Source organism: Pan troglodytes, chromosome 21 (genome assembly GCF_028858775.2).
Source record: "Pan troglodytes isolate AG18354 chromosome 21, NHGRI_mPanTro3-v2.0_pri, whole genome shotgun sequence".
NCBI classification, from domain to species: domain Eukaryota; kingdom Metazoa; phylum Chordata; class Mammalia; order Primates; family Hominidae; genus Pan; species Pan troglodytes.
In genome coordinates this window covers 28,266,339-28,280,203 of record NC_072419.2, presented here as the reverse complement: position 1 = coordinate 28,280,203, position 13,865 = coordinate 28,266,339, and positions in this window count along the sequence as shown.

Here is a 13,865-nt window from a genome sequence, read left to right as displayed (position 1 = left end):
AATAGATAATTTAAGGTCACTCCTCAAGCAGCTAGAGAAACTAGAACAAACCAAACCCAGACTCAGAAGAAGAAAAGGAATAACAAAGATCAGAGCAGAACTAAATGAAATCGAAACCAAAAAAATACAAGAGATAAGTGAAACATAAAGCTGATTCTTTGAAAAGATAAATAAAATTGATAGACCATTAGTGAGATTCACCAAGAAAAGAAGAGAGAAGAGCCAAATAAGCTCAATTAGAAATGAAATGGGAGATATTACAACCAACACCACAGAAATACAAAAGATCATCCAAGGCTACTACGAATGCCTTTACACACATAAACTAGAAAACCTAAAGGAGATGGATAAATTCCCAGAAATATACAACCTACCTATGTTAAACCAGGAAGAAACAGAAACTCTGAACAGACCAATAACAAGCAGTGAAAGGGTAATATAAAAGTTACCAACAAAAAAAAGTCCAAGCTAGATGGATTAACAGCTGAATTCTAGCAGACATTCAAAGAATTGATACTAATCCTATTGACACTATTCCAAAAGATAGAGAAAGAGGGAATCGTTTCTAAATCCTTCTGTGAAACCAGCATCACCCTAATACCAAAACCAGGAAAGGACGTAACAAAAAAGAAAACTACAGAACAATATCCCTGATGAACATAGATGCAAAATCCTCAACAAAATATTAGCTAACCAAATCCAACAGCATGTCAAAAAGATAATCCACCATGATCAAGTGGGTATCATACTAGGCGATGCAGGGATGGTTTAACATCTGCAAGTCAATTAATGTGATACATCACATGAACAGAATTTAAAACAAAAAATCACATGATCATCTCAATAGACACAGAAAAATCATTTGATAAACTCCAGCATCCCTTTATGATTAAAACACTCAGCAAACTTGGCATAGAAGGGACATACCTTAAGGTAATAAAAGCCATCTATGACAAACCCACAGCCAACATTATACTAAACGGGAAAATTTGAAAGCATTCCCACTAACAACTGGAACAAGACAAAGATACCCACTTTCACCACTTCTACTCAGCATAGTACTGGAAGTCCTAGCCAGAGCAATCAGACAAGAGAAAGAAATAAAGGGCATCCAAATCAGTAAAGAGGGTGCCAAACAGTCACTGTTTGCTGATGGCATGATTGCATACCTAGAAAACCCTGAAGACCCATCCAAAAAGCTCCTGGAACTAGTAAATAAACTCAGCAAAGTTTCAGGATACAAACTTAATGTACACAAATCAGTAGCCCTGCCATACAACAACAGCAACAAAGCTGAGAATCAAATCCAGAACTCAACCCATTTTAAAATAGCTGCAAATAAAATAAAATACTTAGGAATATACTTAACCAATGAGGTGAAAGACCCCTACAAGGAAAACTACAAAACACTACTGAAAGAAATCATCAATGACACAAACAAATGGAAACACATCCCATTCTCATGGATGGGTAAAATCAATATTGTGAAAATGACCATACTGCCAAAAGCAATCTACAAATTCAGTGTAATTCCCATCAAAATATTATACCACCATCATTCTTCACAGAATAGAGAAAAAACAATCCTAAAATTCATATGGAACCAAAAAAGAGCCTGCACAGCCAAAACAAGACTAAGCAAAAAGAACAAATCAGGAAGCATTACATTACCTGTTTTCAAACTACACTATAAGGCCATAGTCACCAAAATAGCATGGTACTTGTATAAAAACAGGCATATCGACCAATGGAACAGAATAGAGAACCAAGAAATAAGCCCAAATACTTACAGTCAATTGATCTTAAACAAAGCAAACAAAAACATAAAGTGGGGAAAGGACACCCTATTCAACAAATGGTGCTGGGATAATTGGCAAGCCACATGTAGAAGAATGAAACTGAATCTTCATCTCTCACCTTATATAAAAATCAACTCAAGATGGATCAAAGACATATCTGAGACCTGAAACCATAAAAAAAATCTAGAAGATAACATTGGAAAACCCCTTCTAGACATTGGCTTAGGCAAAGACTTCATGCCCAAGAACCCAAAAGCAAATGCAACACAAAGATTAATAGATGGGACTTAATTAAGCTAAAAAGCTTTTGCACAGCAAAAGAAATAATCAGCAGAGTAAACATACAACCCACAGAATGGGAGAAAATCTTTGCAATCTATAGATCTGACAAAGGACAAATATCCAGAATCTACAAAGAAACAAATCAGCAAGAAAAAAACAAACAATCCCGTCAAAGAGCAGGCTAAGGACATGAATAGACAATTCTCAAAAGAAGATATACAAATGGCCGACAAACATATGAAAAAATGCTCAACATCACTAATTATCAGGGAAATGCAAATCAAAACCACGGTGAGATAACATGTTACTCCTGCAAATCAAAAAATAATAGATGATGGCATGGATGTGGTGAAAAGGGAACACTTTTACACTGTTGGTAGGAATGTAAACTAGTACAACCACTATGGAAAACAGTGTGGAGATTCCTTAAAGAACTAAAAGTAGATCTACCATTTGATCCAGCGATCCCACTCCTGGGTATCTACCCAGAGGAAAATGAGTTATTATATGAAAAAGATATTTGCACATGCATGTTTATAGCAGCACAATTTGCAACTGCAAAAATATGGAACGAGACCAAAGGCCCATCAATCAACAAGTGAATAAAGAAAATGTTATATATATAACATGGAATACTACTCAACCATAAAAAGGAATGAAATAATGGCATTTGCAGCAACCTGGATGGAATTGGAGACCATTATTCTAAGTGAAGTAACTCAGGAATGGAAAACCAAACATCATATGTTCTCACTTACAAGTAGGAGATAAGCTGTGAAGATTCAAAGGCATAAGAATGATATGATGGACTTTGGGGACTCGGAAGAAAGGGTGGGAGTGGGATGAGGGATAAAAGACTATACATTGGGTATAGTGTACACTACTTGGATGATGGGTGCACCAAAATCTCAGAAATCACCACTAAAGAACTTATTCATGTAATCAAACACCACCTGTTTTCCAAAAACCTATTGAAATAAAAATAAATAAATAAAAGTAAAGCAAAGCCCCACAGAGGGGAAAAAGACAGAATCATCAGTGGATGCTGAACTGTGTGGCCTGAAGGCATGATGGAGAACAGGAGATCTGGAGTCTCACTCTCTACCCACAACACACTTATCACTCGCAAAGAAAAAAATAGTAATTTTACAATAAAGAGAATTGAGGACACCATCTAACCAAGTGATCAACTTATCAACATTAACATATGTGTTAGTTTGCAAGGGCTACCATAGTACCACAGACTGGGTGGCTTAAATCACAGAAATATATTTTCCCATACCTGTGGAGGCTGGAAGTTCAAGATCGAGGCATCAGGAGGGCTGTTTCCTTCTGGGGGCCATGAGGGAAGGGACTGTTCTTCCAGGCCTCTCTTCTTGGCTTGCAGACAGCCACTCTCTCCCTGAGTCTTCATAGCATCCTCCATTTGTACATGTCTGTCCAAATTTTATCTTTTTTTTTTTTTTTGAGACAGTTTCACTCTGTCACCCATGCTGGAGCGCAGTGGTGCAATCTCAGCTCACTGCCTTCTCTGCCTCCCAGGTTCAAGCAATTCTCATGCCTTGGCCTCCCAAGTAGCTGAAACTATAGAGGTGTGCCCCCACACCCAGGTAATTTTTGTATTTTTAGTAGAGACAGGGGTTTCACCATGTTGGCCAGGCTGGTCTCAAACTCCTGACCTCAAATGATCCACCTACCTAGGCCTCCCAAAGTGCAGGGGTTACAGGCACGAGCCACCGCACCCAGCAGATTTCCTCTTCATATGAAAACACCAATCATGTTGGATTAGGGCCCGCCCTAATGACTTCGTTTTAACTTAATCACCTTTTTAAAGAACTTGTCCCCAAATCCTACCACATTCTGAGAAACTAGAGGTTAGGGCTTCAACATCTGAATTTTAGGGGACATGACTCAGCCCATGACAATGTGTACCAGTCATGAAACAACAGGGCACCGTGGGCCTCATGATAGAAGAAATTGAAAGTCTCACAGCATCATTTTTGCAACTTTCTTGCCGGAAATCTCAAACCTGCATCTCATCATTAAAAAAAAAAGAAAACCTAAATCGAGGGATATTCTACAAAATAACTAACCTGTACTCAAAAGTCTCAAGGTTATGAAAACAATGGTTAAGGAACTGTTCCAGGTGAAAGGAGGCTAAATAGACACAAATTAAATGCAATGTGTGATCCTAGACTGGCTTCTGGCCCAGACGAAGGAAACAATTGATGAAATTTGAAGAAAGTCTATCAGTTGGATAATAGCATCATATGAATGTTAATTTCTGATTTTAGTAATTGTGCTGTGGTTTATAGGAAATGTTCTTGTCTTTTGGAAATTTTCACTTAAGGATTTAGACATAAATATAAATTTGGGGGATCTTGGTGAAGAGTCCTTGTATCATTTTTGCAACTTTTCTGTAAGTCTAGAATTATTTCAAAATTAAAAAAAAACAGTTACAGAAAAGTAATACTTTTAAAACTCTGCAATTGAAAAAAAGTGTGTGCGTGTGGGTGTGTCTGTGTTTGTGTGTGCCTGAACACATCTAGCACCCACAGTACCTGATAAAATTGAGGATATCCATTTGCTCATTCTTGCATATTTATGTAACGAGGAATTATTGATACAGTAAGTTGAAACCAAAGGCAAAATGTGCCTAAACTTATACCATCTAGGAATCAAATTAATTGGCAGAGTGGCCCTTTAAAATAGGGGTGAGTGGGTAATTTGCTCAAAGACCTTCATCTTGGGTTCCTCAACTGTTCCCACAGCTTTGGCTCAAATTCTGGTTAAAAGTAAAATTTCAAGAGCGTGAACCCTAATTAAAATGTTGCTGGTGCTGCCTGGATTTATATTTAAAACCAAAGTCAGAGTATAAAATTTCATGTGACTCCGTTCTCCCGTGTTTTACCTCTGAAAACATTATATGACTGTCACACAATCCCCAAAATTAAGATGACAGACATTTCACCTCCAAAGATGATTATTTCAGCATTGCGTAGGTTCAGGTTCTAACCTCCCTCTATCAGGATTTGACTCAAATCTTCCACGTGGTTATCTCCTTATTTGTTCAGCCAGCAATCATTGAGTGTCCAAAGTATGCCAGGCACAGTTCTGTAAACTACATGAGTGGAAAAATAAATCAGACATAGAAACTGTCTTTGAGGGACTTGCCTTTACCTAAGATGTTGAGAATAAATGTTTTCCCTTTATTCTTAAAATTATTAAAAATAGGAATTATTTGGCATTAAAAACTAAGGCATACTGCCTTAGTTTCCTAGGGTTGCCATTCATAACAACAACAACAAAAGCCCAAAACCAAGGTGTGAGGAGGGCCAGGCTCCCTCTGAGACTCTGGACAGAACCTTTCCTTGCCTCTTCCCTGCATCTGAGGGTAGCTGTCAGTCCTTGGCATTCTGCGGCTTGTAGCTGCATCAACTCCAACCTCTGCCCTGTTGTGACACAGTATCCTCCCAGTATGTCTGTCTCCACATGGCATTTTCCTCTTCTTATAAGGACACCAGTTATACTGGATTAGGGCCCACATTAATGACTTCATGTTAACTTAGTTGCATCTGCGAAGATCCTGTCTCCAAATAAGATCACATTCCCAGGTAATGGGGATTGAGGCTTCAACACATCTTTCGACAATTCAACAATTCAACTCCTACACGCACATTTCAATAAATGAATTTGGTCTTCTCCTCGGGGAACTTAAATCTTCCTAATGAGAACACAAATTTGTGTTTTAGACTTGTTTTCCAAAATACTATAAATGACTCTCCATGATGTGAAGGGCATCTTTCTGGGCCTCAGGAGAAAGTTTAAACGTAATACTTGCTTAGTTAGATATGTGGGTGAAAGGATCTGTTCAAGTGTAACGCTAAGTATGAGGTCTCAAGGCTGCTCTGATCCATTATTACACAAATATTAAACCTGTATTATCCATTATTACATAAATATTAAAAACCTGTACTTTGAGCTGGGAACGGGGGATGCACGGGGGAGAGGGGAAGGGAAAGTGCGTAACTGTCAGGGTAGAAGCGGCTGGATCCCACCCCCAGCCAGAACAGCCATCATTACCACCTTACCTGCTGTATACACTGGGCTCCTGCACAAAGATCCCCTCTAGAAAACAAACAAAGCAAAACAGGGGTTCCCAACTTAAAACATTTGAAAATCAATGGCTTAGATTTCTGGGAATTTTTTTCATACATAGATTGAGGGGGTACACATGCAGATTTATTATGTCGGTATATTGTGTAATGCTGGGGTTTGAGCTTCTAATGAGCCCATCACCCAAATAGAGGACACAGTACCCAGTAGGTAATTTTCCAACCCCTTCTCATCCTCCCAGCTTCTGGAGTCCCCAGAGTCTCTTAATTCTGTCTTTATGACCTTGTGTACTCATTATTTAGCTCTCACTTATAAGTTAAACACAGCCACATTTAATTCCTATGGTGATATTTTCCTTTCCCTTGTCTTCTTCATAAAATAAGGCTGGTCAATTTATTTTCCAGTTTCAATTATGTTTCCCAAACCATTGTTTCTCTGCTCCTGTACTAATAAAATGCTGTCATCGTAGGTCCCTGCTAATAGTAAAAATGTTTAAATAGTGGAAAACTAAAATATTGTTCCTCAATTTTTCTGACAATAATTCAAAGATTCTTTCCTTAAAAAAAAATGAGTTCTCTTTTAAAATTCAAATTCCAGTATTGATTTAAATGTTATTACCACTGATGTATGAAAATTTCAGATCTTTTTTCTTTGCACTTTTAATCTTTTCTCAATACACTTTCACCTTCTAACTTCTTGACTCACAGAAGAAAAATTGTATGAATAAAGTTAGTTTTCTACCTTCTTCTTGCCATACCTTCTTTTTTCTTACCTCACTGTCTTTACATCCTCCCTACATTATTCCTTTACTGTTCTTTTCTACTATGCTTACACTTCCACAGTTTTTCATTTCTTTATTTTTTCTAAACCTTCTTTATTTCTAATTTTATAGTCACATATTTTAATAAATTCGAATGATTCTATTGGGCAGTTTTTATTACTCTTACACCACTTTTAGTAGAAATTTAAAATATACTGTCACATTAAACATCTTTATTGAAAAATTTTCGAAATACAGATAGATTTAAAATTTTTTTAACTCCTGAACGACCGCTTGGACAGCATTTTCAATACTTCGATGTACTGTATATACTTCCAGACCTTTGCTATGTAAATAGTTTTTATTAAAATGTAAGCATACTGTAAACTGATATTTGTGGATAGGCCTAGTGAAATTGCAGGTAATTCACAGGGAAATCTACAACTGGCAGCAGCGAGCGGGCCTGTGGTTGGCCCTGGGGCGCAGCGTGGAGAGGAAGCAGCTATGTCCCAGCACACCCGTGGAAGCGTCCGCGTGCCCCACTTCTGGGCCCAGACGTGCTGTCAGCTGCATCCGTGGAATCCCATACTGGCCCTCAAAAAGCTAAGGGAATCATATCCATCCACCTCCTCCCCGCTCCTCCCCAGCACCCCAGTCCTCACATCCTAGGTCCTCCGTGCTCCGCCTCTGATGGTGTGGAATGTGCTGGAACGCAGGACCCATCGAGCAGCTGCTGAGAGTGCCACAGCGCCCAGGCCACAGCAGCCAACCCTGAGGGGTGGCCTTAGCTGCAGAGTCACCCCCAAACTATGCTCAACTTGGCCCACTTCCGGGATTTAAAGTTCCGACTCTCTCGCCGGAAGTTGGGACCGCTCTGGAGGGCCACTCATCTTCAGAGCTGCCCCCTACAGCCTGGCAGACAGTTTTCTGCCGCCCACTCCTGCTTCGTTCTTGCCCCTTGCCCTCCAGGTGCAGATCCCAGGAACAGCTCCCAATGTGTCCAGAGTTTGCTCCTGCTGGTGGGTTCATGGTCTCGCTAATTTCAAGAATGAAGCCGCAGACCTTAGGGGTGAGGGTTACAGCTCTTAAAGATAGCACGGACCCAAATAGTGAGCCGTAGCAAGGTTTATTGTGAAGAGTGAAAGGACAAACCTTGCACAGCCTGAAAGAGGACCCGCACGGGTTGCTGCTGCTGGCTGGGGTGGCTAGTTTTTATTCCCTTACTGTCCCCTCTCATTTTCCATTTCTGTCCTATCAGAGTGCCCTTTTTTAAATCCTCCCTGCGATTGGCTACTTTTAGTATCCTGCTGATTGGTGCATTTTACAGAGTGCTGATTGGTGTGTTTTACAATCCTCTTGTGGAGTGAGAAAGTTCCTGATTGATGCATTTTACAATCCTCTTGTAAGACAGAAAAGTTCCCCAAGTCCCCACTCCATCCAGGAAGTTCAGCTGGCCTCACCTCTCACCAACAGGCATCCCTCAGGCTCATCTCCATCTGAGTCAGCTCACTGGGGACCCCAGCCTTGCACTGATAGATGGGATCCCAGAAACAGCAGCACCGATTTTTCCTCCCTCTGCGGACCCAGGCTCCCCTGGCCCCTCAACATTTTAACAGATCTTTGTATATTCATTTAAAAAAAAAATGGGGCCAGGCGCAGTGGCTCACGCCTGTAATCGCAGCACTTTGGGAGGCCGAGGTGGGCGGATCACGAGGTTAGGAGATCGAGACCATCCTGGCTAACACGGTGAAACCCCGTCTCTACTAAAAATACAAAAATAATTAGCTGGGTGTGGTGGCAGGAGCCTGTAGTCCCAGCTCCTGCGGAGGCTGAGGCAGGAGAATGGCGTGAACCCGGGAGGCAGAGCTTGCAGTGAGTCGAGATTGCGCCACTGCATTCCAGCCTGGGAGACAGAGCGAGACTCCGTCTCAAAAAAAAAAAAAAAAAAAAAAAATGGTAGCTGATTTTATTTTGCCTTTCTTTGATCACTACTGAAGTGGACATTTGTTTCTCTTGCTTACTGGGCATTTTCACTTGCAGTTTGTGACTGTTATATAAATCATACTATTTTCACTCAACCACTTTCTCCTACTGATTGGTAAGAGCTTCTTAGATGAATTGTTAAAGCTTTGCTATACATTACAATTCTATTCCTAGATGTATTCTTTATTGTCTAATGCTATTTATAATGTTTTGAAATAAGCTGGTTTTTGTTTGTATTAGGCCAAATGTCTCAGTCTTTTCCTTTGTGACTTAGCGTTTCTAATATCATATATACACAATTCTCAGTCCCTCCATGATTATATGAATATTCACCAGAGGGAAAAGATGTCTATAATTATTTCAGTGAACATTATGAAGCTGTCTATAAATGGGAAAAACTGTTATTTGTTTTGTCAATGTTTAAAAAAACTCTTAATTTATCAAGGGAGAAGATAAAAATCAACGACTATGACATTCAGAAAGGCCTGTGCCCTCCCTCTTGCAGACTCTGAACTCATTCATTTTCACAAGCCAACCAGGTGTCCTGGTGCAGTCTTCTCCAGGACTATCTTGGCCTTTATTGCCTTGTAAACTGTATTTCCTGGGACCAGGACCAGCGACATAATTTGCAGGGCCCAGTGTGAAAAGAAAATGTGGGGCCCCTTGCTCAAAAAGTATTAAGAATGTCAAGAGGGTAACAACAAAGCATTAAACTAAGTATGAGGTTGCACAGGGGTCTCACACCCATGAAACTATCCTGCTCAGAACACAAAGAGCAAACCTTCTAGATCAATTCCTTTTACCAATTAGATTAGTCAAGTCAGTCAAAAATATATTTCATGAGTTTTTCACTTGATTAGTTCTTAAAAAGATGTGATTGAATTCTTTTTAACTGAATTAGGTGGATCTATTAGGATGGGGGGAAATGTGAGGATGTCATTAGGCTGAAAGTTCTGCAAACAATTTGGGGGCAATATTTGAAGTTAAAATCTGAGATCTATTATCTTTGAAGATCCCAAAGTATAATTCCATAATTAGATAATAACTGCCAATAGTGATCTCTGGCCAAGATCCTGGGCTAAGAGTGTTTACAGGAAAACCTTCATGGCAATCTCATGGGTCAAGGAGTCACCCATTTTACCGATGGTTCACCCATGGATGGCTCACCGATTTTACAGATGCAGAACTTGAGGCTTGAAGGAGAGCAAGTAACTTCCCCAGTTAACACTGACAGTCAGCAGCAGAACAAGGGCTCAGATTCGGGTCTGAATTCAGAGCCTCACTCTTGGCCTCCATGTTGTTCTGACATCATGATGACTGGTCCCACCTTCTACAAACACAAGTGAAAATCTGGAAAGTGCTATGGTTTGAATATTTGCCCCCTCTAAAACTCATGTTGAAACTTAATTCTCAATGTGGCAATATTGAGAGGTCAGACCTTTGAGAGGTGATTGAGTCATGAGGGTTCTGACTTCATGAATGGATTAAGCCATTCATGGATTAAAAGATTAATGAGTTAATGAATTAATGGGTTATTGATTAATGAGTTATCAGGAGATTAGGACTAAAGGCTCTATAAGAGGAAGAGAGACAAGAGCCAGCACAGACAGCCCTTTGCCACGTGATGGCCTGCACCACCTCGGACTCCACAGAGTCCACCACCAGCAGGAAGGCACTTAACAGATGCAACCCCTCAGTCTTGGACTTCTCAGCCTCCATGAACTGTAAGAAATAAATGTTGTTCTTCATAAATTACCCAGTTTCAAGTATTCTACTGTAAGCAACAGAAAATGGACCAAGACAGGAAGGCAGTAGGGAGGCTCACCTGGTCGTATTGCATGTCATGCATTCTTAAGATGATCCTCGTACTTGTAAAAGAGCCAAAGCTCCTGAATGCCACTGAACTTGTATGCCTGCATTTCAGGGCTGAAGGAGGTGGAGCTACTCTGTTTTCGTATAAAGGCAAGGAATTTTTTTCTCTTCTGTATAAACAGCAGGTTGTTTTCCTAGTTCTAAACTGAATGCCAAGCTTCAGTTAAAAAAAAAAATTTTTTTTTGCATAGAACATTAAGGATTGGGCAATTGCATCTCAAAATCCCAAGTGTTCAGGTTCCATGTAAGTGGCCAGCATTTCAGGTGCTTACTTAAACCTTGCCCTCACCCAGCAGAGTTTAAAAGCCGACAGTTACAAGCATTTGCATTAGATTAACCTTCTGCCTTTGATCCTGCCAAAAACAGTAGAATCAAAATGACCTGTTCATAACACTGTGTTACTTATCTGCTTTTGTGGCTGCCTACAGACCCAAAACAAAGCTAAAAACAAGAATTGAACCATCTGCATGATTTAAGCCAAAATCAGGGAAAAAATATATATATTTTAAATATATTCCATGTATATATGTAACTTCTTCAGTTTTCCAGTTTACTTTCTGCATATAAACATCAAAATAAAATATCAAACATATTTACCTTTTCATACTTCCCACAGTCCCTTCAGGATGCAGACAACTGGACTGAAGTTTTCAAAAGACATTTATTTGTTTTTCTCACTCATATCTCATTTGATAAGAATTCAGAGGGCCCCCCAATTTCATACCTAATGTTTGTTTAGCACAGTGATAGCCAGTGCTTTTAATGAGAACCCTGAAATAAGATGCAGAAGTGACTTCCAACCATTAAAAATAATATTGTAAATATGATGCTGCAAAAACTATATTTTATAATATTTTAGAAATTGAAAAACCCTTTTAATATCAATTATTTATCTTTTTAGTGGTGTCTACTCTGGTAGATCGCCTAACTTGGCCATAAGTTTCTTCCATCCAGGTATGCATGCCCCTTTGTAATGTGACTTTGCTGTTCTTCCATAAAGAGGTAGAGTCTACTTTATCATCTCTTGAATCTGGGTTGGCCTGGTGATTTGCTTTGACCATTAGAATGCTGTAGAAGTGATATTATCCAACTTTCAAGGCTGGCTCTTAAGAGACCTTGCGGCTTCCACTGTCACCCTCTTAGACTGCTGCCCTGGGACTGCTAGGTAAGAAAGTTGGTCTAGCTTCCTGGATGAAAAGAAGCCATGCAGAGCAGAGCTGAGAGCCCCAGTCAACAGTCAGCAGCCACGGCCAGCCACGTAAGTGAGGTCACTTTGGGCCTTCCAGCCCAGCCAACCTCCAGCTAAAGGAAGCTGCATAAGTGAGCCCAGGGGAAACCTGCTAAGGAACCACCCAGCCAACACACAGAATCATGATAAATAATAAATTGTTGTTGCTTTAAGCTACCACATGTTGGTGTGGTTTGTTACACAGCAATAGATGGCTGATATATATACAGTAATGTTGCAAATGTCATATACAAATAACTCTGCATTGCATTGGAGGCTATTGCAAATGTAGGGACTCTCCAACTGTGACATTATACAGACACCAGAAACAAGTGAGATCTCAAGGGTAGACTCTTCACCTGTGGGCAGGGAGAGAAGAGCCACTGAAGGACTTACAAGTATCTCCTGGTTTTGCAGGGATTAAGCAGGGCTCTGAGGCCAAACTGTATAAATTCAAGTTTTGGCCCTGCCATTATTAGGTGGGTAACCTCAGTCAGGTTATGTTACCTCAATTTCTTCATCTGGGATGCAGGGATAGAAACAAGTACTTCCCCTGAAGTCTGCAAGGACTGAATTAGAAAGTGTTCATATTTTGAAACATACATGGTACCTAGTAAGAGTGTAATAAATATTAGCCTTTATCATTGGAGGTAGAGAAAGCCTACATACTTCATAAAAGCAAATTTAATATCAGAAGATGACAGCCTCCATTTGTGCAGCTGGCTTTCCTGTCCTCTGACTTTTAAAACTGTAGCCTTCGCACTGGATGCCGTCAGTGTCACGTCTTTCTTTCCAGAAAAGTTTGGGGAAAACAAGGGACTCCACATTTATACCTATACAAGAGAGTTTCATAAAAAATATGGCTCTTTCAAGCCTTTAACTTTTTTCTCCTACTATTCTCTCTTTTGTAAGCCATAATACTTCTTTTGAATACTTTACACATGTGAGGGTATGAGAAATTTATTTTTATCCAAGGGAATCACAGGTTTAAAAGCTCTACATGGATAAAAACAGATGGAAGTGAACTAGACCATTTATTATTTTCATTTGTATTAAACTCTCAAAATAAACCTTTTACCGGACCAATACTTACCACCATTACCGATTGTAACATCACAGCTAAAAATGGAAATTGCAAGAAAAAAAAAATCTGTGCTAATTTGTTTTTATTTAACTAAACAAAATGAAATTCTTGCAGCCAAAATTCCTTCTGATGCTGAGCCTAGTGTAACCTGAATAATTCTCTAAGGCTATGTTATCAAGACAATTAAAAATAAAATGTTGGCTGCATTCTTGACTGAACTGGTAGATCTTAATTGATTCCAAGCACCACTCAGATACAAATGTTATTTTACATTCTTGACAGAATCCATTCCATGTGACCACAAGGAACTGAACATGCTTTCCCTGCACTTTTTTCCTCTCTCAGTCCTCTTATGCCTCAATGTAAATATTATCATGAAGCCTCAACTGTTAGACTTGACTACGGTGTTATCCAAATTTAAGAGAGTGATAGTGCGCTGAGCATAGAAACCTGGAAGTTTATACAGGAAGAAATGAGACTGGCCATAAGCTGTGGAATGTGCTTAAAAACAGAAATTCAAATTGCAAGTGCCTCTCTGGAGCTTCTTTCAGAAAAGCATCCTTTTGGGGTAATATTAATCACTATCTGATGGTTCAAATGACATCATAGGATAGAGGAGTCTGCGCGGTTTTGAATATGTTAGGCACCTTTGATTATTTTCAAAGTTTCAACAAGAACGAAAAACATATTGTAGCCAGCATATTTTCTTTTAATTTTTAAATTCATGCATATTATCAGAGA